The sequence below is a fragment of the Paroedura picta genome, chromosome 5, assembly GCF_049243985.1.
Source record: "Paroedura picta isolate Pp20150507F chromosome 5, Ppicta_v3.0, whole genome shotgun sequence".
NCBI classification, from domain to species: Eukaryota; Metazoa; Chordata; class Lepidosauria; order Squamata; family Gekkonidae; genus Paroedura; species Paroedura picta.
Window position 1 is genome coordinate 94,199,171 of NC_135373.1, and position 26,404 is coordinate 94,225,574.

The 26,404-nt window shown below is 41.3% G+C and overlaps 1 protein-coding gene across 21 annotated transcripts in view; it reads left to right on the forward strand.

Moving 5' to 3' along the window:
• The window catches only part of LOC143838184 (uncharacterized), a 229,256-nt gene that overhangs the window by 153,014 nt on the left and 49,838 nt on the right, over nt 1–26,404 (forward strand). For 19 of the 21 annotated variants that reach the window (XR_013231261.1, XR_013231263.1, XR_013231262.1 and 16 more), the window contains 2 exons: nt 1,724–1,862; nt 3,643–3,676. The exons of the other annotated variants lie outside the window; for them this stretch is intronic. The gene's annotated coding sequence lies outside the window, so the exon portion shown is untranslated. The remainder of the gene's footprint in view (nt 1–1,723; nt 1,863–3,642; nt 3,677–26,404) is intronic. 21 annotated transcript variants of the gene reach the window in all.

Sequence of the window (26,404 nt, forward strand, 5' to 3'; positions counted from 1 at the left end):
GATTTGTAAGGGGCAGAAAAAGGGTGCGGGAAATCCTGAGGAAATCTGTACTCTTTTGGCTGTACCTTTGACTTCAAAGCAAAACAAGGGGGAAATCAGCACAAAAGCACTTTCAGAAAATCTAAGAAAACAATGACCAGAAAGTGAATTGAGCCCTGAAAAGGGGGGGGGGGGATGAGTGCTGAATGACAAAGAAAACCTGACACACACACATGGTGGATCTAAATGACTGTATTAAAATGGGACTAGAAGAAGAAGAACTGGTTTTTATATCCCACTTTTCACTATCCAAAGGTGTCTCAAAGTGGCTTACAATCACCTTCCCTTCCTCTCCCCACAATAGACACCCTGTGAGGTAGGTGGAGCTGGGAGAGCTCTGACAGAACTGCTTTATGAGAACAGATCTGACAGGACTGTGACTAACCCAAGGTCACCCAGCTGGCTGCATGTGGAGGAGTGTGGAATCAAACCCAGATTTCCAGATTAGAAGCTGCTGCTCTTAACCGTTACACCAAGCCTGTTTAGGATGGATGCTGAGTGGACGTGGACTGCAAAGGGCAGTTTACTGATACAACTGTAGCCACCTTCAGTTTGTCATTCAAAATAATTTCTCTAAACTTACTCTTTGAATTGTTTTTTGTATCGGCTCCTAGTGGAAATAACAGAAATCACTTTCTGTAAAGACACTCTGCAAAGTTGCCTGGCAGCAACTCTGAGCATAATTCAGGTGACTGGGAGTGGCAGTTTACATGTCTATCGAGCAGCATTTCCACAAGTGATTCTGAGAATGGCACTTGAACTCTCCCTGGTGCTAGCTGTTCTCAGAATTAGCTCTTGAGCACTTGTCTTTTAAAAAACAGGTGCACAGGGCTCTCATTTGGACCAGGCCCCCAATGCAGTGTGAAGAGGATTTAAGCCTAGACTGAAATGACCCCACAGAACTCTTGAGTTGTAGGTTTACTCCAAAACAGGAATAAATAGCAACCACGTATGGTTATTTCAGGTTGCAAAATTTAGGCTGGGTGGGAGGTTTACATCTCTGTCTCCCTGTCTCATGGTTTCAGATTAGGGTCTCAGATTTCTGCACATAAAGAGAAACAAATGTTTGGGAACGCATTTACAGAACAAATGTTGGGAGCTCTTTTACAGAACTTGCAGTCTTAAATTGGCCTTAAATCTTAGAATTATTAGAACCAATAGCTTTCCTCCACTGTTTATATAGTAATAACAATATTCAAAGACCAAAACACTTACTTGGAACACAGTAGCACATATTCATTAAATCATCATAGGATCAGGCTGTTAGACCAAGTAACATCCCCCCTCCTATGAATCCACAATATGACATGTTTGATTAAGTCAGAAGACTTTTACAGTCTTTATTGGCAGGAGCATTCAAGGCTTGGGATTACAATGAAATACAGAATAGCTTAATTCAGAATATGTTTGAAAGGCAATAAAAATATGCACTGGGGTAGAGATTAATCATGGGAACATCAAGTCAAAGCCATACTGTGAGCTTTGCTGTGTTTGGCAGAACACAAGCTTAACTTTTGCGCTTCAGCACAGGGCTAGCCAACCGAATAATACTCACTTGTTCTTTTTCAAGGTGGAATGCTCTGTTTGTGGTAGAGAAAAGGTGGTAGCCTTTCGTTTTGTTCATGATTTGCTAAGTTATCAGAAATAATCTCTCTCTCCCACACCTTGCCTTTTCACTTTGCAGAAACTACACGTTTATTGACCAATTCATCGATTCTTCTGAAGTGAATCCGCTTAGTCCAAAATGGCTGTAGGAAATCTGTGTGTACATTCCAGATGAACGCAGCAAAGACTGAGGCTGCTCCCTTCAGGATTTAGCACAGGTGTGTTGGCAAATGTTGGGAACATAACTCATTATTGATTTTCCATTAATGTTTGACAAGTAGAGTTGGAGGCAGAAATACGATGACTGTTGCCCTCGATAGAAAACATTATATGAAATAAATGTCACAGTGTACATCTCTTTAGTATACCAGATGCCCAGTTCTATACCTACTGAGAAAGAAGAACCACTGGACATAGTGAAGTTTGCAACCAGGAAAGCACACATGGGAATTCAGATCTTGATTTTAAAAGTGTCCTGGAAGAATAAATGTTTTTCTGAAATGTGACACGTTGACCTTTCATGTCCTTGACCTTTCATGTGTTTTTCTTTCTTGGAAAAAGCCCAAGTCCCTTCTAAGATTTTTTTTAAAGCTTGGAAAGAGTGTCCATTCTAGATTATGATGGTCAGGTTTCATCTGTCACTAGATTCTAGTCAGAAACGGTGCCCAGCCATTATCACACAATATCTCATGAATGTATGCAGCAAATAAAACATTGACTTGCTTTTTTAAAAAAAAATATCTGTACAATAACCAGTGAGATCAACAAATTTGACATTCCCTGGTGCAGTATACAAAAATCATAATTCTTTACTTTCTTGGATTACAATCCTATCCAGAGAATAATCCTGCCATTCTTAATAAAAATGTCTTGGCTACTCCAAGAAGTCATAGTCCCACTGTTTGCATTGGTCAGACCTCACCTGGAGTACTGTGTGCAGTCCTGAAGGCCTCACCTCAAAAAGGACAGGGTTCTGGACGAAATTGACAGGGTTCTGAGGAGAGTGACGAGAATGATCTGGGGCCTGGGGACCAAGCCCTATGAGGAAAGGCTGAGGGACTTGGGAATGTTCAGTCTGGAGAAGAGGAGGCTGAAAGGGGACACAATTGCTGTCAAGTATTTAAAAGGTTGTCACTTAGAGACCAACTATGCATGGGGCAGAATGCCTGGGCTGGCAGCAACAGGGCTGCGGGGCTAATTCCCCATTATGTCTGACGTCACCGCCATCCCAGCCACCGCCCAGCCCTGGCCCAACTCAGACTCTCGGATGGCCGGCGGTAAGGGAACACAGAGTCTTCCGTGTTCCCTGAGCTGCCATGGGCACCAGTGGGTGTTAGTTGGGCCAGCGCTGTGCATAATTGGAAGAGCCTGGCCCAAAGGCTTCCCCCAACCTACAGTGTCTCTGCGGGGACACCACATGCCCCTGTCAGCTTCCCAAAACCACAGAGCTGGTGGGGTGTTCCCCCACCCCCACCCCCACCCCCACCTTGGTGGGAGATTGACATGCAACTCCCCTGCCATTGTGTAGTGGGGGCCCCATGTCTCCCACTCCCCTCTGGCTGCCACCACCAGGCAGCACACTGGGCTTTCCAGCCCCAGAATTGTGCATGGGCACATGCTACACCAGGGAAGTCCGCATATGCCTGGAGACATGAACTGTTTATTCTAAGCCCTAGTTGCTTGGAACTGCATTTGTGGAGGACCGGTTCAAAATTTCCTGGGAATGGGGAGGGAGGGAAATCAGGGATGGGAGAAACCAAAAGTTAACTTTTGAACAAGTCATGGTTTTCCTGTTTTGGTGTGTGTAATTCTAAGTTACAATATGGACTGGCAGTAACATGTTCCAAAACAAGCCAAACTCTTTTATGACAAAATATATCAATTATTATTCTAATACTTCTTACAATGTTTCCTTGATCATTTTAGTATATTTATTTATGTTGCTGTCTAGGGATCTATAAAGACTTTCATACTGAAGTATTTCTTTATTACCCACAGACTAAACAAGCTTTGCATTGACATAGCTCCAAAGGTAAGACAGTGATAAATATTCTCATTCTTTAAAATGAACAACAATCATGCTAAATTAAGTTAGCAGGGCGGGGAGTAGGTTTAATTTGTTGGACCAACCCTTTGGGCCTGTGGTGCCAAATCCCATCTTCTCAAAGCTACATGTTTAATAGCAGCATGACAGCTGCTGAAACAAATTGTAACAGAGCAGCAGCAGCCATGATGCCACTTGCACAACGTTACCGTATTGGAATGTCCCAGAAAAATGCACATATGGCAACGCCTTCAGGAACTTTGCAGCACCAGCATATTCCTTGGCCAGACAGCCAGAAAGAGACTGCAAACCTCTCACTGCAAATGCTGGGTGCAGCAAAGGGCATGGAAGGAACAAAGAGGACAGTGGCTAGAACAGCAGGCTCGTAGCTCAGTAGAAGAGGGGGAGGGAGAAACAGGAGATATTAGTTGGAGATGTTGGGGGGGAGTCTGTACCTAAGTCTGTCTTTGGGTCTGTGCTTATGAGTTTGATGCTGACAGTAGTAATTTCACACCAGGTGTCTTGTGCCACAGTCTAGGTGTCACGACCCATAGGAAACTCATTCCGAAATTTACCTGCTGATCCAACGGAGCAAAGTCCCAGAGCATCAGGCACTTGATCAGAGTTGGTTTATTAGAAGGAATGCACAGGGACAGGTTTCAGTGGAGGTTCATCACAGCAAGGAAAGTGACAATTTGAACAAAGGACCTATGGGACTATTTATAGGTTTAGGATCCAGCCACTACCAGCAGGTGGGAAAACAGGTTCTCAGGGTAAATCGTTTGAAATTCAGAAATATGAATACTGGTGCCAGCTGGGCTAGGGGGCAGGCTTCAATTCCTTTTCTTCTATGAGGTGTCCTGTGTGACCCTGGACCTAGCACTCTTTTTCTGAATTTGTTACTTCCTAGGAATATTGTGAGTATAAATAGCAGCAAGGAGCAATGGGGGTGCTGCTGCATCTTTTTATAGGGAAAAAAGGATGGAAATGTACTTGGTGGATAGATAGACCTGACGGCTGAACTAATCCCACAGTGTGATTAACAGAAAAATTCTGATCTGTGTAACTCTTAGCGCTGATCTTGATGGCCTAGCCTGATTTCATCAGACCTTGGAAGCTAAGCAGGATCAACTCTGGCTAGTGTTTGGATGGAAGATTTCCAAGAAATACCAAGGCTATGATGTAGAAGCAGGCAATGGCAAACCACGTCTGAATGTCTGTGGGGTTGTCATAAGTCAGTTGTGACTTGGCAACAACAACAATTATGTAACTTTTTGGAGTCAGATGATACAGGAGTCAGATGATACAGCATGCTGGCAGGGGCTCATGGGAATTGTAGTACATGGACATCTGGAGAGCCACAGATTGGCCACCCCTGCTAGATTGTACCAATGTACTCAAACCTCTTACTATAATTATTTGACAATAACTGATGCCCACCATTTTCTTTTCTACATATTCATGTTAAGAACTGAGCCACCCAATCTGTTAGGGAACATATCTTTTTCTGCATTTTACAGTCATTTACTGGGTGTTTCATTGATTATTTAAAATAAATATTTTGTTTAGCTTTCCATCAAAGATGTTAAATGGAAGAATCTTTATCATGAAAGTGTAAATTATAGGAATCAACTGAAAAGAACTTTGTCGCTCACCATGTACACACAAAATGTCCTCCAGTTTTCCTACAAGGTAAGGGATTTATTTTAGTTTAGATACATACAGTTGAAAAGATATAATGCTCCCTTTAAAGCTATAATTTTTGAAGAAATAAGTGGGTGCCTCAAGGTGGTTTTCCCATGAAGAAATTAAGACTTTTCAAAGGTGCGCACTTTAAGGATAAAAGCCAACGCTGCCCTAAACGCCCAGTGGCCGTTGTGGAGACAGAGGACCCAGAGAACAAAGAGCATGTCACGGCATGTGGACTCCGGGTGAGGGAATTCCCCCCTGGGTGACCATGCCACTCATATGGAGTGTGGTTGGGCAGCAGCCAGCATAAAAGGAGCCGCGCAGCCTGCTTGCGCTCCTGTTGCGCCATTCCCGAGCACACATTACTTTCAGGAGAACGTGCTGTTTATTCTAATGCAAATATGTCACTGAAGGCCTGTACTCCAGGAAATACTGACTGAATTGGTCGCAAGGATAGCCTTGGACAACTAGTCGGTGCATGAATGGGAACCAGGGTAGCACCCAGCTGCCTCACTTCACACTTTCCGCACCATCCTTTCTCCTGTTAACGATGGTACACTTAGCTGGTTTCAAAAAATGATGAGTAAGAGAGCAAAGCTGAGCAAAGTTCAGAGAATGTGTAAATGACTGCTGGGGAAAAAAAAACAGAAAGAAATTTCTTGGGCACAGTCATTAAGTATTTATATCTTCTTCTCTAGATGAGCCTGGGTTCACAGAGGTAGAGACCTTCTCTCAGGATTTGATCTTGACTTCAAAGATACATTGTCCTTTCTAGTTTTTGTATCTTGTTAGACATCACATACTATGTAAACACCATCCCAACAGAGCCCTCTAAGACCTTTTCACGCACTCAGTTTTGAGTTCAATAAATGTGGTGGTTGTTACCTTTTCAATGCACGCTGTCTGAACCTGTCATCTTGTTTTCAAAGTCCTGCTTCTGTTGCCAGTATGTCACTTTCACCTGGTAATGGATGCGCTAGGTTCTGCCTTACAGGAACATGGATCTTTCCCCTGTAAGGTGTGTCCCTTGCAATACTTGATTACTTTCTGAAATAACCTAGAACAGAGGACTTCCCTGAATTAAAAAGAAAAACATCCATGTCCCAGGAATGGCATACTATTCCTTCCTTTGAATGTTAACTTGGCATTTTTAAACTTTTATTTCTATAGTGAGCCATTCTGGGAGTGGTGGGCTATGAATCTAATAAATCAATCAATAACTCATCTTATTATGTATTTACTTTTAGAAATACAGGGAGTCTAAATTCTCCCTTGTCTACCAATGTACTTGTGGCAACTTAAATAGCAGATGCAAATAGCAAGTGAACCAGCACTCTTCAAAGGGGTTGCAGATGGGTAATTTAATTATTGGCGCTGGATTACAACTGCACAGACGATCACATTAACTATAAAGTATGAGTTTGACTGGCCTTGATAGCCCTGGATAATCAGATCAGATTCAGATACCTTTATTGGCATAAGCGGGATCATCAGATCATAGAAGCTAAATAGGATTGGTCCTGGTCAGTATTTGCATGGAGACCATCAAAGAATATCAAGGTTGCTATGCAAAGCCACAAGGGCCTCTTGTGGCGCAGAGTGGTAAGGCAGCAGACATGCAGTCTGAAGCTCTGCCCATGAGGCTGGGAGTTTGATCCCAGCAGCCTGCTCAGGGTGGACTCAGCCTTCCATCCTTCCAAGGTCGGTAAAATGAGTACCCAGCTTGCTGCTGGGGGGGGGTAAATAGTAATGACTGGGGAAGGCATTCACCATCTTTGTGGTCCTCCTCTGGATATGTTCTAGTTTGTCAACATCCCTCTTCAATTGGGGTGACCAAAACTGAACAAAGTACTCCAAGTGAGGCTGAACCAGAGCAGAGTAAAGCGGTACCATCACCTCCTATGATCTGGACACAATACTCAGTTTGATACAGCTCAAAATCCCATTTGCCTTTTTAGCCACTGAGTCACACTGCTGACTCATGTTCAATGTATGGTCTGCTAAGACACCAAGATCCTTTTCGCACATGTTACTGCCAAGAGAAGTCTCCCCCATCTTATACTGGTGTATTTAGTTTTTCCTACCTAAATGCAGAACTTTACATTTGTTCCTATTGAACTTCATTTTATTCAGTTTAGCCCACTTCTCGAGCCTATCAAGATCAAAGTTCCTCTCTTCAAGCCTACTAAAGAGCTTGGGGTGGAGTGGAATATGGAACTTAGTTCTGCCATTTATGAGGAGTGGCTGCAGGCAGAGTACCCTATGAGGAGTACCTGCAGTCACCCAACAGTTCTCCTTTTCAGCAGATGTAAAGGGTCTCCCCTCCTTCCCCTCCTAGTCCTAAGGGAAAACATATATGATCCCCATGTTCTGAATGAGCATGGCATCATGTGAAAACTCCCCCCCCCCTATCAAGAAAAAGCCAACAGCCTCCAGTTGGCCACATGAAGTAAGAACCCCTTAGTCCCTCTATCATTGTTGAGAAAAGTACCCAAAGGAATAGCCAGCAGGTGGTCATGCTGTGGAGTCAGGTAAGAATTCTTCAGTCTGCTCCCTCCGTGGATCTGTTTACTTTTTAAAAGTACCTTCGTGCCTTTTTTCCTGCTTGTATGGAGCAATTCCATATTGAAACATGTGGATCTGCCATTATCACATTTAAGCTAGCCTAATTGTTGTACTTCAGCATTGTTTCCCGGTGTCCACCTGCATTTTCTGCGGGCTGACTTTGCACACATTGCTAGTGATGGGCTGTAGCCATGATAGAGTCACTTTGTTACACTGAGTGGAATATTGATTCTGCTGTAAATGTCAATATTTCTACGAGAGAAGAGGCTGCAGCACCTCCAGTGAGGCCAACCTGCCAGCCTCAAGGCAAGGTCTCTGAGAAAAGTGCTTTAGTCACTTCTGAGCTGATGTTCCTTTAACTCAACTATAAGCTTCTTGCGATACCCCATTCCCCTCTGTCCAATATGTTCGTTGAACAGCTCCAACACACACCAGCAGGGAAGAGGAGAGTATTATTTTAAAGAATGTGTGCATTTCCATGTGGCTTTGGTCAGTGATGATCATAGGATATGGATTATTACAGGAATAAAGTAAATAACAACACTAACCAGAATTATAAACCTAAATCAATTGAAGTCATTAGAAGTGTAGCACTCTGCTTAGGATCACATTGTTAGAAATTTTTTAAACATGTGAAACCAATTAGAAATACTATGACATTTCCTAACTGGTGCCCAAATTGCTTGGTGAAATATTTTCTACTGTGCAGTTTCTCATTCATAGTGACTTCTTTGTATCTATAGCTACCATTGCTGTTTATAATGACATAGCTTTGGAAACCTTTAGTCCCCTGTTGTTTAAAAATATTTCAGTGGGGTTTGTTCTTATTACACTGAGATTTAATCAAGACACATTATGTCCCACAATTCTGTACATCATGTCAGTAAGGTTGCCCTTACATCTAGGAAGGTAATCTCAGGGGGGAATGCGATATTAGATTTATGTGACAACACCCGTATTCTGTAATATTACCTTGACTTACATAAAGAGAATCTGAATTTTGACATCCATTTTGATTGAGTCTCATATTGGCCTTCTATTGTTTTGCTGACATTTAGATCAGAGTAAACATCACAGTTATTGGAGTCATTCTGCTTGCCCATCTTATATTGCAATTCTATGCATAGTGACTCTACTCTAAGTCCATTGATTTCTTTACATTTAGACTGGAGTAACTTGCTATAGGATTTCATTATTAATTACATATGCTCTCTACTTTGGCTACTGGCAAAAACGTGGAGTATCTGCTATGTTTCCTAACCACATTATGTACTGAAATATTAACAGGTCCAAAGTCTTGTTTGTGACTCTCTTTGTATATTGTGGAGGATATTTTGTGTTGTACTTTGTGCCTTTTGGCCATTGAAAGATACTAGTTTTGCAGAAACTCCCAGCCCCAGGAATGCTCCTATAACAGAAAAGAGTGCAGTACAAGCAGGATGCAAAGCATACTGGGCTAGTCTCTAAGCTATTGTTATGGGCTCCTTGTAAGTTACAAACTATTTTATAGCTTGAGTTGTTCTGAGCAGGTATTTGCAGAAATGGCATAACAATTGTTTTGCATTAATAACAGCTTTCAAACCATTTGTCTTGTTTTGACTAACAGAAAGAAGTAGGGTCATCAGAGACCTTCTAGCCATCAGAGGGAGTTGGGCAATAGGGCTCCATGTCCAGTATGGGAAAGTACTGGAGATTGGAATATGGAGCCTGGGGAGGACAGGGACCTCAGTGAGGTACAATGCTATGGAGTCTACCCTCCAACGGAATCATTTTCTCCAGGGGAACTGATCTCTGTACTCTGGTGATGAGCCGTAATTCCAAGGGATCCCCAGGTTCCACCTGGAAGCTGGCATCCCTAAGCAGAAGTCACTGGCTGGCTAAGGCCCTATGGATTTTGGTCAGACTTTCACATTTTGGTATGCATCAGGTGACCAGATGATAAAATAAGGAAAAGCTGTATGCAAACTACCCAAGAGGGACATGACTATGGACCATCCAGAAGACACTGCCTAGGAACCTAACTAGACAACAAACTCATATATTAGTATTTCTGTTTTTAATAATGTTTTATCTAATATAAAGTGTATTTAATCTCAGATAGTATATAGCCATCTTCCAATAGTCCTTTGCAATTTAGCCAGGATATATTCGGTGGATGGAGTTGCATATTAACAAAAATATCCAAAGAAATGGGCCACAATGCATTTCATTTTATTTTGATTTAAGTTCATTTTCTCCTCAATTTCAGCAAATTGAAGACCCCCTGCCTTAATTAGGACCAGATAGTTCTGAAGTGTGGGCACTCTGATGACATGGCCAAGTTCAAACCCTGAGCTTAAATGACTAATTTGCTCCCATGTTAATTTGTTTGATTTGGAAATGTTTTGAATTGAAAATTACCCATCACTGCTGTATACTATAACATGATGACTACAGGGGCAGGAGTGAGGAAATATTTGATTCCTGTTTTTATTTTTAAGCTTTAAATGAGAATATAATGCTGTTCTCTTTAGGACAGCAGATATTGCCATAAATTGTAAAATACATGACCCAAGGAACATTATAGTAATTTATACGAAATCCATGCTGTTTGTTGTTATCGCAATTGGCCAGATTCTACCTGGTCAATAACAAAACTTGGATTAAATCAAGTTCCATCTTCATGTCCTCCCAGAAAATAATGTGACAGAAGTCTTGTAGTTCTGTTTTGAAACAGACAATTTTAAAAAATGCTAATGGTTATTTGAAAATATATATAAATTGAAAGTGTTGTTTTTTTCGCTAATTAATAAAATTGAACAGGATTCTTTAAATTCTTTAAAGTGGTATAGGCAAATTTTAGACTTTGGATTTTAGTCTTCATTTAGGGATTTGGTGCATGCAATTTATTTTCCTTCTCTACACGATTAGATTCCTTCGTGAAGCTGATGTTATCTAGAAATAAAGTCTTCAAATTATGTTACACAGTGGCCTAAGTATAATATTATATGTGTGTATATTACATATGTTTTATATGCAAAATGAAATTAAAGTGTTCACCATTCTTGTTCCATACAATTTTTAACCCTTGCTCTTTTTCCTATGGATAAAATAGGAATTAACTTTATCCCTTACATTGCTTCAATCTGTCATTGGTGCACAGGGCTAGATAATATTGTTTCAGAGTCAGAGCAATTTTGTGAGTCAATGAGAAGTCATCCCTGCTTTGGGAAATTTTAAATACAATGAAGTTGGAAACATCATTTTGAAATGTTTTGGGAGAGGTAGAAAAGTATGGGTAATCGACACCATGATTCAAAGGAATCCATTTATTTATTTAGAAGAAGAGTTGGTTCTTATATGCCACTTTTCTCTTCCCAAAGGAGTCTCAAAGTGGCTTACAGGCATCTTCCCTTTCCTCTCCCCACAACAGACACCCTGTGAGGTGGGTGAGGCTGAGGGAGCCCTGATATTACTGCCCGGTCAGAACAGCTTTATCAGTGTTGTGGCAAGACTAAGGTCACTCAGTTGGCTGGATGTGAGGTAGCGCAGAATCAAACCCAGTTCACCAGATTAGAAGTCCGCACTCCTAACCACTACACCAAGCTGGCTAACAGTTAAAACCCCTCCTTTCTTTTAGGCAACTGGGACCCTACTCTCTTCCTGCCCCCCCACACAAAAAAGCACAAATTTTTTTAAAGCATCAAACTAATAAAACACCCGTCAGAACCCTTATGAATTGTCATCCCTAAGAGACCCTTGAGCCCATGAACCAACATGTGGTAAAAGCCATTGAAAGACTCCACATTGTCTTTAAAAGATTTTGCCTTATAAATGCAACCAAAATGCAAGGGACAGATTTTCTAACTTGAATTGGTATGGATCTAATTTCATTTAAAATCTGTCTAGCTTACTGACCACACTTGTATATGATCTCACAGACACAAAAAGGTTCCTCTGGTAACAAAAATGTACCTCTGTTGTCATTGATGACTGATAAATTACTGTTTACATCAATGGAACAGCAAGAAAAACAAGAACATAAAGACAGGAAAGAATAAGTAAATGCACTTGGGTCTACTTCTTAGTCTCTTGTCTGTCTGAGGAAGTGTATGCAAATGAAAGCTTACGCCTTCTTAAAGGTGCCAATGGACGCTAACTTTATTCTTGTCACCTCAGAATGTGATCAAAGTATGATAGCCTCAGTTTAGATTCAAATGAGTAGCCCTGTTGGTCTGAAGTAGCATGATAAACTCAGAGTCCAGTAGCACCTTTAAGACCAACAAAGATGTATTCAAGGAGTGAGTTTTTGAGTGCAAGCACTCTTCCTCAGACTAGTCTTGCTTGCACTCGAAAGCTCACACCTTGAATAAATCTTTGTTTGTCTTAAAGGTGCTACTGGACTCTGATTTTATTGAGCCTCAGTTTAGTCATTTAGAGAGGTCAGGCTTCATTTGGTGTAGAAGCCAATTATTTGTCTTTTTGGAGGTCCACGGTATCCGTAGAGCTCTCTTCCAACAACACATTTCAAAGGAATCAACCTTCTTCAACATCCAACTTTCACACCCATCCTTATCCATGGTTCCTCTATATATTTGTGAAACAGCCTGGGGGTGGAATGTGTCCAGTTGTCCAAGTTGGAATAGGGCCCTGTCCAGTTGTCCAAGTTGGAATTGGCCAAGCCCCTGCAGCTCCTGCCCTCAATCCCTGGACTCTAGCCTCTTTCCTCTCAGATGCACCTCAGTGCTTGGAGCCAGCAGCAGGTAAGGGTAGAGGGCCCTGGACAAAGGGTCCTGGTGGAGGGCCTGCTAACGAGGGCCTCCCAGCCTGCTGACTGCCTGCTAAGGAGCTCTGTCCCAGGCCTGCTAATGAGCTTGCCAGCTCCCGCCCCCCCCCCACTTGATCCGGTTGCAAGCTGCGGCCCAAAGCCACCTTAAGCTGCCTGGCCAGGGGCCAGGGGAGGGGACCCTTGCAAGGCCCATTCTTAGGAACATCCCTATGCTTAAGGATTTTTTCTAATTCCTCCATGGCTGCTCTCCGCTGTTTCAATGCACATAAATTTAAACGGATTTTAATGTTCATAGAATGCTCACACTTTGTTTCAGTTCATGTCAGTTACCTCTTGCAAGTCAATTCTATTGAAAGAATACCTTGCTTTGCTTCTCCTCTCTGGGGATTCTGTGCTTTCTAACAGGTGAAATGCACTCATAGGGTGTTTGAAATTATCTCAATAAAATCAATGGGAATATTTCCCTCAGGTTTCAGCATACCGATTTTAGAATACCGATTATGGAAATATTAATACTTAATGCCTCTTTTACGGCTCTTGACTATACAGCCAAAGACAGGATGGGAGAAGGGAGAGCATGAAATAAACAGCATGTGAAACTCTTCCCAAATGTCAATTGGGCTGCTGCAGTTTTTGCCTTCAACAAAATTTCTAAATAATGCAATTATAGCGGAGCACAACTATTTGACAATCAGGAATTATATCATAGATATACCCTTTTCTTAATCATATACGTGGATATAATATCTTACAATAATGATGACCTGCAGTATGTTATCACCTGTGATGATACTTTGGTATTCAAATTTGAATTACAAAAAAATCTTGTCATGCAGAGAATAACTGTGAATGCTGATAATATCATATAACATGGATTTCTGTCATTTTTACTAGAAGTTACATTTGGAAGTAAATTAAGCAATATTTTTACATGTGAACATGCTTGTTGTCTTACTTGTTTTAAATTCACAAGCATTGTAATATAAAGTGGGTTTGGAGCACAATTGACTACCCATTCCATGTCGAGGAATATTTCAGTACCTATATTCATTTTTGAAGGTTTTGTTCTGGGTCTGTCTGGTAGACAATAGAATGTATCTATTTAGCCAGCTTTGCACAGCTGAATCGTCATATTGGTATTTATTTTTAAGACAATGTTTATACGTTAGAAATGTGATTGGGTACTTAAGTTCTAGCTCTAGGAGTCACTGAGAGAGAGAGAGAAATAGCAATATCTACTAAAATATGTAGGCAAAAAGAAATGATGGACTTTTTCTTCTGCAGTGACAAAACTTTTGCTTGAATCCAAAAAACGAAGAGTACTAGACATGCCACAGAAAGTACCTCCAAGTTCCAAGGATAGTGCTTCATCCCATGTAGTCTAACACAGTGGTCCCCAACCTTTTTATCACGAGGGACCGGTCAACATTTGACAATTTTACTGAGGCCCGGGGGGGGTAGTCTTTTGCCAAGGGACGTTGCTGCCGCCTGAGCCCCTGCTCCACTTGCTTTCCCACCAGAGCCCCTGACTTCTCACCGCCCGCTGGGGGGCACTGCCAGCAGCAGCTGCGCAGTGCCACGCCAAGGGGGAGCCCCAGCATGGCAGCCGGTGGAGAGGACCAAAGGTGAGCCAGTGGCAGAGTGGCAGGGCAGCCCCAAGGCAGCAGCCAGGGAGGAGGACGAGGAGGAGCTGCGGCCCGGTACCGTCTGATCCACAGACTGGTCCCGGTCCCCGGACTGGGGGTTGGGGACCACTGGTCTAACACCCAAATTTTCATCAAAATATATGAATGCTAATTAGCTTATATCCAAAGACTCCCACTAATTCTTCTGTGGGAGGCTGCCAGAGCTGAAAAGGCCACTTAACTGAACCTCCAGCACAAGATAGTCAAATATCAACCCATTCCCTCCAAGTCCCCAATGTCTGTCATTATATAAGAATGTTTCTGTGAATGGAACAGCTAGATCTGAGTCCATGAAGACCAACAAGTATTTTGGACCATAAGCTTTCAGGAGTCAATGCTTGCTTTGTTTGTGAATCAAAAATTCCTCCCTGAAAGCGAGAGTACCAGTAAAGCCAACCAATGGCCTTCACTAGCAGGATTCTATATTGTGCTCTCTATCTCCGTTCCCTCTAGACATTCCCTTCTTTGGGAAGCAGTCTACAAATAAAACCTTTGTGTGCATACACCAAAAACTCTCAACCTTGATTGCAAACTGAAAGGTGACTTCCAAAGTAAAACACAATTGAAATAATTGCAGTTACCTGACAGAGAGAAGAAGAATGTGTCAGCAAGCACCGAGTCATGTCTGACCCTTGGGGTGATGCCCTCCATCGTTTTCATGGCAGACTCAATACGGGGTGGTTTGCAAGTGCCTTCCCCAGTCATTACCATTTACCCCCCAGCAAGCTGGGTACTCATTTTACCGACCTTGGAAGGTTGGAAGGCTGAATCAACCTTGAGCTGGCTGCTGGCATCAAACTCCCAACCTCATGGACATCACTTCAGACAGCATTTCTGCTGCTTACTACTCTGCGCCACAAGAGGCTCCTGAACAAAACATTACTTCTTATTAATACAGCTTCACCAGGGTGCCTAAAATAGTATTAAATCCACAAATTAAGTAATATTTTATATGTTACCATTGTAATGGCATTTTAACTTTTAAAATAATTCTCTGTTCCTGCAATTTTCCTGGTAGAAAGTTCATTTAAGAATACAGAAAACACACACACACACACATACATACACATACACAGGCAAGACACTTGCAAGGTACATCACATTTCCCCCTTCCCCTCTATTTTGTTCCCAGAAAATCCCCATAGCCTCGTTTCTGCTTCTTAACATTTACCAATCTACCTTTATCAGCTCTTTTCTTCAGTGTCCGCACCTTCCTTAACCTGGCACCCTCTGCCTGGTAAAACTATGGCTCAGTTACATGGTGCTTAATAGTGGGCCAGGCCCAGTTGCAGAGTGGGGAACCTAGAAGGACTTGGGAGGGTACCTTATTTTCCCTGTATCCCCTTATTTTTCCCTGTACCCCTTTGCCTGCTTTCATCTCTCCTTCCCATCTACCCACCAACCTAACTTTTATCTGCCACCCATCTTCAGCTATGTTTATTTATTATTTTATTTATACCCCACCTTTTTCTACAATGGGTACCCCAACAGCTTACATACAATCATAGAATCATCATTCTCTTGTCCTCCATTTGATTATGACAACAATCCTGGGAGGTAAGATAGGCTGAGAATATATGACAGTTTCCATAGCAGAACAATGACTCAAACATGGTTCTTTCATATTCAGAATTCTAGCCACTACATCACATTATTTTGTGAACATTAGCAATAAACCAGTCCTGGAGGAGTCATGCAAGTCACATGGCACTGAGTTGCTTGAGGACTGCTACTCAGCTTGGCCATGATGAGTCTTCTTTCAAAGGCCAAAGCAGCCCTGGAAAGGGCCCTCCCTCACCCCATGCCTTTTACTGACAAAAGTTTGAATGTAGACAATGTAGTTATTGCCTAGCAAGAGCTACTGAAAGTATTTATTTCTTAAAACTACAGGCATCTTTCTATTTTTTTTTGGGGGGGGGGCGGGTTCAAACCCATGTTTTCTCAGGTTGGTAGAAAGATCTCTCTTGTTTGTTCATGACTCCAGTCAGTTAAAAACAATGAAGTGCATTCGAAATCCTGTTATCCACTGGTGTATGAGTTTTACCTGCTGATACTATTCCTATTCCAGGGGAGCAACTTGATGTTGTTCTATGGTTCATGTATACGCAGAAGAATCTTTCAGTTGCTGAAAGCTATGCTGCCAGCCCCAAAGGATAATGCTAGCACATGCTCATTTTTGTCCACACTTTGCAGGAAATTTATCTTTAAAAAGGAAAAGGATTTCCACTGGGACTTGCTGGTCTAAATCCATTTTCTCTTCAGCATATGAAATGACAGCCCATTCTCAATGCCCCAATATTAATTTTTCAGGCATGTCTGTATATTCATCTGCCAACCATCAACAAATTTTCTGGATTTCTATTAGCTTGTCTCGAGTTGCTGGCAAGCTAAATTTCTCTAACAGGCATCAGTTCGATGTATTAAATGCCTGTTCTGCCCTAGAAGACATATTGATTATTTTTTTTCCTCAGCAAAGTGACAAATACCATTTTCATGACTATAATAGAGATTGATTACAATTTTATGGAACACAGAGGGAGTTGATCTTGGTGAGACAGCCTCGGGGAGTATGTGAAATTGAAGAAAATCATTTGAATTAATAAAGAAATTAATGAATTCATGGGCTGATGATAAAGTTGAAACATTTTGGAGATTAGAGGCATGGTCATTACTAGATGGTGAATTAAATGTGTTTAAAAATGCCTGTGACTAAAAACTTGGGGAAAATAGCCAAGTATTTGGGTCTTCAGATTTAAAATTTAGATGGCACACTCTTGGCTTTTTAGCTTTCAGTGACTCAGAGTACAAATGTTTGATCTTAAAAAGAAAGAATTCTGTGCTCTTAAAGAGAAACTGTTAATTTCTCCCCGTGAACTGCAGTTAATGCTTCTTGTACCTCAGTGCTTCCTAATCCCTTATTTCTATTACTAGCCATTCTCCAAAACCCTTTCCATTGCTTTCCATCAATGACAAGGTCAAGTTCACTGACTGGTTACTTCAAAAGTTATAGCACATAAGTCTAAGTGTGGTTCATGATATTTTGCCACTCCAAACAAGATCTACCCATTGTTTCCTCCTATGTTGGTTCAAGCCTGGTCCCAGTAGATTGGAAGTGAGCCAAGTTCTTGCCATGTGTTGGTGCCCTCCCTATTGTGCCACCCCAAGTAATCACTTTGGCATGGCAAGAGATCTAGCCTCCAAAAGAATTTTATTTTAATTGACTTAGATTGGTATAACTCTGTCATGGTTTATATTATCCATTGTACTTCACTCAACAAGGAGAACTCTTAAATATTCAAGGCTCTTTATCAAGAAGAAAAAGAAGGAGCTATTTCTATGTCCCACTTTTCACTACCCAATGGAGTGTCAAAGTGGCTTACAAACATCTTTCCTTTCATATCCCCACAACAGAAACCTTGACTATTTTCACACTGGGAATTAGCTCTGCCTTGCCATTTGTCTGGTGGTGGGGCAAATTCTAGGTTCCACAAGATGTTGATGGTTAGTTGGGCGTGTCCCAGGCATGGTCTGACTCAAGCCCTCCATTAGCCCACAACAAGAAAATACAGATATATCCACATCCCCTCTTTTGCCCCAGGTGGCAATAGGGCCCTCGTCAGGTCGTGCTAACCTGGCTTGGCTCCTCCTACAGCATAACTACAGCATACCAGAATGCTGTAGGGACAAAAAATGCCCTGGCCAGCTCCGTTGTGCTGCACAGCATCACCGATCCACCTGGGGCATTTTCTCCCCATTTAGGAATGTAGTATTGCTACTGCATTCCTAAACAGAAAAAAATGGCCCCTTATGTGGTAGACATTTCCACCACAGCTGCCTCATCCGGAGGCAGAAATCCAGGGTAGATGGGGTACACCACCTAAAATGGTACCCCCTGGTGACACAGGAAGTGGTGAGGGAAACTGCCCCATCGCAAATACCTAGTGGTATACCAGAAAAGGTCCTATGTGAGGTAGATGGAACTGAGAGCTCTCTAAGAGAAGAACTGAGATGAGCCCAAGGACACCCAGCTGGTTGCATCTGTAGGAGTGGGGAATCAAACCCAGTTCTTCAGATTAGAGTCTACTGCTCTTAACTATTATACTACGCTGGCTCTCAAGGATGAACAGTCATCAGAAATAGAATTCTTCCTATCAAGTAATTTGACATCACTCTCATCCGTTTAAATCAATGGGGGAAACTATTTTTGAAACAACTGAAACCTTTTGAATTGTGGATAGAAATTTTATTTTCCCATTAATACGGGGGGGGGGAGGTGGAAAACTGTCCAACCATATATAGGTAAGCATTGTATCTATCCTTAAAAGAATGATTGTAAGTTTCATAGCAGGTAATTCTAATGTTAAATACCAATGCAGCAGTCTGCCATTATGTTAATAGTGGTTTCTCATTAGAATTTCCTTTAAGTGCCTCAGTGCTAACCACAAACTATATGGGCTCAGGTGATTATTACTTAAACTCTGCTTGACGGCTGGGATGCAGTGCACTGTATGGTGCAAAATGCCATGATTTACTGATTAATTGGAGCCCTGTTTAATCCATGGTAAAGTTGAAGCACTGGAGAGCTACAGAGAAAATCTGCTTGTTTTTTAAGTTGTTTAAAGAAAAATGGGATAGGAGTAAGGAAACAAACATGCCAGAACAAACATCTTAACAATCCTGGACAGGATCTGGTTGAATTTTAGAACCTAGCTCCTGATTCTTTTGCAAGGCATACCAGGGATCTGAATCTGCTCAACTAGACCCCTCTGCCACCTTGTTCATCTCCCCCTACTCCAGTGATCAAATACACTTTCTAGCCCTGCATAAATCTTTTTTAAGGCAGCCAGACAAATGTAAACATAAAAGAACTGAAATCAATAATGTGATCAAAAAAAAAGTGATATGTTAGGACTGTGATATTAAAATATCTAAAATGCCAACAGTTTACTCACTATGCTCTCCTAACTAGAGCTACATGCTTCTGAACACATTGCCTTGATAATGAAGGGAGATATCAATTGTTTTAATATCAAGTTTATTCATAAGCATTTGCCTAATTATAGAAACAAAACCTGTTACCCATCCTGGAGCCAGCAATTACTTAACAGTCTTTAGACATGTGAAATCTTAAATTCAAGTTTACTGTTTGTGGTCCAATTGAAACTATGCCCAAATAAATGATTTATGAAGGATCTCCCAGTATTAATAAGGAGCAAAAAGGAGATATGCTGGTAATAAGATGATACATGAGTGTCATTTGGAAACACGATAATGCAAGATGATTTATGACTTGCTATTTTTCACTCCATTTGTTGAAAAATCAAAATTTGCCTTGGAGAGTGAAAATTCTGTTGTTAAAGGTAATAAACTTAGAAAAATGACTTCTTAATTGTTTTAAGGAGATAACTCTTGCTTGTTTATACACAACTGGGAAGAAAGAAAAGTAATGTATCTCTTATAACAAATTAAGGTTTTACGTGATCTTCTGGAACATCCTCTGGTAGCATAGACACAGCTATGGGGTAGCATTCAGTGAGTGATTATGAGTGGTGCCATTCCAGGCTGCTGCCAGTACATTGCTGTGGAGCTGCATGATCCACAGTGTGTTGCATCCACATGGGGGACACATTTCAGTGGGACACTGGGTGTCCCACAAAAAGGAGTCCCCCTGAGAAATGTGATGGTGGCAGATAGGTTCCGTGTTCCCTTAGTGTGGGGCTTCCAGGGCCCGCTATGCACCAGGCCCAGCAGGGTAGTGGCCTGCCAGCAGCATCATATAGACTCAGGAATTAGCTCAGGGTCCATATAGACACCACCCAACCTTTACTGCTCATGTGAAATTGGCCAGTGTGAGGCTTATAGAACCTTGCTTGCTTTCATATGGAGATGAAAGTCTCCTTAATACAAATTTCAGGTGAGTTGCTGTGTATTTGGTCTGCAATACAAGAACAGGATTCCAGTCCAGCAGAAATTTAAAGATCCACATCATTTCAAAAGTGTAAGCCAGCCTTTCTCAACTTTTTTACTGTTGAGAAACCCCTGGAATATTCTTCAGGCTTTGTGGTGCAATCATGCAAAATATGGTTGGGAAGTATAGAAGAAGAAAAAGAATTGGTCCTTATATGTCGCTTTTCTGTACTTGAAGGAGCCTCCAAGTTGCTTTCCTCTCCCCTCAACAGACACCCTGTGAGGTGGGTGAGGCTGAGAGAGCCCTTATATCACTGCTTGGTCAGAACAGTTTTATCAGCACCATGGCGAGCCCAAGGTCACCCAGCTGGCTGCATGTGGGAGAGTGCAGAATCGAACCCAGCGTCCCAGATTAGAAGTCAACACTCCTAACCACTACACCAAACTGGTGTTGTGTACATGCCCACTTGAGGCCCTCCCCTTCCCTCCTCCAGGCCCACCATTGGCCATTTTGAGAGGGGTTTGTTTGTTTATTTATTATAATTCTATACCACCGTTCCCTAAAGCTCAGGGAAGTTTACATAAAACATAGGGGAGTACATTATAACCACAATAACACTAATCACAACTGTAACAGTAAAACCGGTATTGATCAATAGCATAACTATATATGGTCATATCACCCAATAAATGTTAAACAAATGTTTAAAATGTATTAACAGTGAATTAAATCCCACTCATCTGGGAAACTCTTCCAGGGCCATCAAGAAACTCCAGGGTTTCTAGAAACCCTAGTTGAGAAAGCCTTGTATAAGATTTTGAGAATAAGATACCTGATGAAGAGACCTTAGACTCTCAAAAATGTATACCCTGGTAATCTGGTTGGTCTTGAAAATGCTGCTGGACTCAGATCTTGTCCTTAATATAGTAACTGCTACGCACCAGGGTAACAGCAGAATGTGATGCAAGGCATTTGTAATACTGCCTTTCTCTTCACCAGACCACCATAAAGTTGCATGCTAGCCTGTCTCTGCTACTGTAATGGCAGTACCAAAGGATGCTACTGTTTGTACTCATGTATTGTTCTGGATGCCTCACTTCAAGAAGGACGTAAATAAAATTGAAAGGGTACAGAGGAGAGCGACGAGGATGATCTGGGGCCAAGGGACGAAGCCCTATGAAGATAGGTTGAGGGACTTGGGAATGTTCAGCCTGGAGAAAAGGAGGTTGAGAGGGGACATGATAGCCCTCTTTAAGTATTTGAAAGGTTGTCATTCGGAGGAGGGCAGGATGCTGTTCCCGTTGGCTACAGAGGAAAGGACACGCAGTAATGGGTTTAAACTACAAGTACAACGATATAGGCTAGATATCAGGAATTTTTTTTTCACAGTCAGAGTAGTTCAGTAAAATAGGCTGCCTAAGGAGATTGTGAGCTCCCCCTCACTGGCAGTCTTCAAGCAAAGGTTGGATACACACTTTTCTTGGATGCTTTAGGGTGCTTTGGGCTGATCCTGCGTTGAGCATGGGGTTGGACTAGATGGCCTGTATGGCCCCTTCCAACTCTATGATTCTATGATTCTATGATTCTATTGGAGTGTGTTCCAGGTTCCAGAGTAAGGGGAGGGGGCAAGTTGGTTCTGGAACTCCCAAATTGAACCCACTGCAATGAATTGGATTCCTATGCATTGACACTCATTGCCACACTTGACATGGTAACTGTAGACTTTGTTTCAGTATCAAGTGACTGACGAATCCCAACAAAGTCTGGATTTAGAAAGAACTTCAAGGGCCAGCATAGGCAGATGGGAATAGGGTGATAAACTCTTTCCCCATTCTGCAGCTTCTCATAAATGCCCTTTAAGGTTGTTTTCTTCTGGTGGGGTTCCATGACCAGAAACTTCTTGTTCAGGAAAAAATAAAATAAAAACCAGTATGAATATGTGTGGGTAGAAGAAAAATTCAGCTGCCTCGCCTGCTTGCCTGTGCTGTAATTTAAATCTTCCCACCACCCTGCTTTGTAAAGATGTGGCATTACTAGATATTTTACATAATGTCTAGTTTCAGCCTCAGAAATAAATCCTGTTGAGTTGAATGAGACCTTTAGAATAACACGCTTGAAAAGTATTTCTTAGGGACTTTTTAAAAAGTGAAAGCTTGGATGTTGTTACAGAAATATGATGTCAGAAGCCCCAAGAATGAATCAAGTATTGCATAAAGCTGGCAGTTGCCTTTATGTTAAATCTTTCTTTTTAAAGGGTTTTGTACTGAAATTGCCAATATATTTTCACATGAACCCGACAAATACACTTGATGCTAGTTTTCTGTAATTACATTTGAAATAGCTTGATCATGCTGCAAATTACCAACTATTTACTTTCATTTTTGTTTTGTAAATATAAATCAAGTTTCTATGAATATAATTATGGATAATTAATGTTGGTGATTGCATGTTAAAATATTGTTGTATTCATTCCCTCATTCATTCATGCTTTGCTTTGTATGTTGCATCAGAATGTTGGCTGTGCAATGACTGAACAATCAACCACCTGATTCCTTGTAATGGCTAAAGGGCTCTCAAATCAGTCTCTTTGGAGTTACTTAGCTGTTGCCAATTACATGCTTGTGGTAGAACAAAATTCGAGTTTAGGGGCACCTTTAAGACCAACAAAGTTTTATTCAAGGTGAAAGCTTTGTGTGCATACACACTTCTTCAGATACATTGAAATAGAAGTTACCAATCTGTACATATCGGTGGAGGCAGAGCATCAAATTAGCATACAACATAATGAAGATGTTTAACAGATGCAAGGACCAAACACAAATAACAAGCTTAGTTTAGATGGTCACCATTTATTTGGATTTAATTCAAGGGGAAACATAGTGAAGCAAACGTATATATCAAAATTGGAGACTGATGTGTAAATGTGCCCTTTTTAACTGTGGAATGCTGATAGTAATTAACTGGGACCCTGTTGTAAGTCTCCATCCATCTCCTCTCAAGCATAAACATCTTCATTATGCTGTATGCTAATTTGCTGCTCACCCTCTGCCTATTTGTATGGACTGGTAACTTCCATTTCCATGTACCTGAAGATGCGTGTATGCACATGAAAGCTTAGACACTGAATAAAAATTTGATGGTCTTAAAGGTGCTGTTGGATCTGTGGGTCAATGAACATGGAGGCACTGGAATCATTCAGCTCTCTATTGTGATTCAGCTCATGTACTACAAAACCCCTGAACCAACCCCCAAATATATACAGGTCAGAACAAAGGAACTACTTGCGGTTGCAGCCGATTGGCCAACAGATTGATTTAAAGCAATTGGATCCCTTGTGGATCTGGTCACATGCTGCCCAGTTGGGCATGGCAACACCTTTTAAATCTACCTGCTCCCATGGGGAGACCAGCCAAGCATGAACCAATCATGGCTCAGGATTACCGTCCTGCCTTGGACCTCAGGCTAGGGTCTTCAACAGATCTGCATACACAAAAGGTGCCAATGAATTTCAAATTTTCTTCTGTTGCTTCAGACCAACATGGCCACCTGAATCTCCCTTGCTGTAAACAATCACAGGTTTTGTATCTGCAGGCTGTAGAGATCCTGGAAACCAAATATATCAGCAGTATATGGAGCTATAAAAAGATTGTCCTGTCAGCCAAACAAAGATGAAAGATGTGATTGCAGTAGTGCCCCCTCCCCAAGCAACAGGCAAAACTATACCATTGTTTCCACATGGGAATACTGAAGCATTTTGCTTAGTACTTTTTGAATCACGATGAAATACTGCCTCTGTTTACATTGCTATTTTGCAATATTTGTTATGGGAAGAAACGTACTTCAGGTTTATGCTTAGTCATCATGGTCGAACTGGTCATTCCATTTTAATGATGCCAGTTGTTACGTATACAAATATGAATCCTTCTGTAGTGGAAGGAGAAGGATTTAATATTGGGTTATCTGGAACATATACTGTCGATGCAGTCCTAAGCACTCTTTCCCTTCTAAGATCATTGAAGCCAATGGGTTTAGAAGTCTGTACTTCTGCTGAGCATTTCATTATGTATATGTGCTGACAGATTAATAAATGACATCTTTTACATTTGAGGCCTAATCTCAGTTCTCACAAATACACAAAAACAACAATGCCATCTTAAATTACTCCCTTCTAAGTCTATTGATACCGGTGAGTTCAGAAAGGTGCTACTTTGTTGGAACTGAATCTGTCTGAATTCGGCTCTCATCTCTGCTACAGACTCACATGTTGCGTGACTATCAGTTTTTCTTCATGGCTTTCCATAAATATAAAGGGGAAATAACAAACCAATCAACAAACAATGGATTCAGGACCAATTGAAATAAAAAAATCTTGACCAAGCATGACAATGTAGATAACAACGGTACCAGAAAAAGGTGGTGTGAAGTGCTTTTCGGAGACTGGCCCAGTCACTGAAAGGACCTTGCCCTTCATGGACATCAGCCTAATTTTTGAAGGCAGAAAGACACAAAGGGCAACATGAGATAAAAAGTGTAATATCTAAGCCTAACTGTATGGGGCCAGATGGGTCATTAAATATACAGGCCATAGGTCATATTCAGAGGTATAGATCAGTCAGCACCTTGGATTGAGACTGGAAATAAGCAACCAGCAAAAAACACTGGCATAATATGCTGCCTATAGATCATGTCAACTGGTAGTCTTGTTTCTATATTCTGGATCTGTTGACGTTTCTGAACTTTCTTAAAAGGCAGCCCCACATAAAGAGTAATCAGAGCACAGATCCTGTGGCCAGGACACTCTTTCTGAAAACAGTCAAAGCTGGCTAAAGGAGCTATGCTCAATGATGGAATGTAAATATCCTCCATCTGTAAATCTGGATCTAAGAGCATTCCTAGATCATGGACCTGGTTCTTCACGTGGAATACAACTCCATCTAGAATATGCAGTCTCCCAGTACCACAATGAACACACACAAACAAAATCTCAGTCTTACCTGGACTGAGCATTAGTTTATCAGCTTTCGTACAGGACATTATTATATCAAAACATTTTTTTAAGTCGTTCTGTGTAATTTACTCCAGACATGATCTGATAAAATATATTGCCTTACCTTGCTTGGCATCTATTTTTACTCAATGCCATTTAGTATCATTATGGAAATTGGATGAATCCTACGATGGAGATGTGTTTTCCTCATTAAAACAGCATGCAAGAAATCAGCCATCTACTAGTTTCCCTCTAGTGACAACTGGAACTGCATTTTGATGTTGCTGCCAATTGGAATAATTTTGCATTTGTTACAACTGCTGAGATAACAGTTTCTGCTGAATTATTTATTTGTAAGGATTGTATTTGAGTGGACACCACGGGAGGTTCCTTCAAATGAACCTAGGCAATAGAACACTGAATTTAATTTTATTTACTTACTAGTATTCCTACAAAAGTGTATGTTGATGGTCTTCTACTGGCCTTCTACAGACCTAGTATGTATAGTTGTTTTTTTTTTAAAGTAAGACCTGATTGTGAATACCAACATATATCAAATAAAAAATCCACTGTCCCATGAAATGATTTTAACGTTAAAATATGGTGGGCCCAATCCAAAGTTTGTCACGTGCAACATAACTTGTGCAATCATCACATAATATATAATATATACTCAAAATGGAATGGAAAACACATCTCGTTGACTGTGGAAAGGAGATCAGCATGGATACTGGACACATAATCCTTTTTTATTCAGTGCAACATTTTATGGGTATAGTACAAACCATTCCTGTTTTGTTGGAGTGCAAGTATTTAAACCTGGAGAATGGCATAGTGACTTATATTTCAAATGTATCCCAGCTTAAAACAGCCATTTCCCAAGTATTGTTGTTAGGTGCGAAGTCGTGTCTGACCCATCGCGACCCCATGGACAATGATCCTCCAGTCCTTCCTGTCCTCCATCATTCCCAGGAGTCCATTTAAGTTTTCACCTACTGCTTCAGTGACTCCATCCAGCCACCTCATTCTCTGTCGTCCCCTTCTTCTTTTGCCCTCGATCGCTCCCAGCATTAGGCTCTTCTCCAGGGAGTCCTTCCTTCTCATGAGGTGGCCA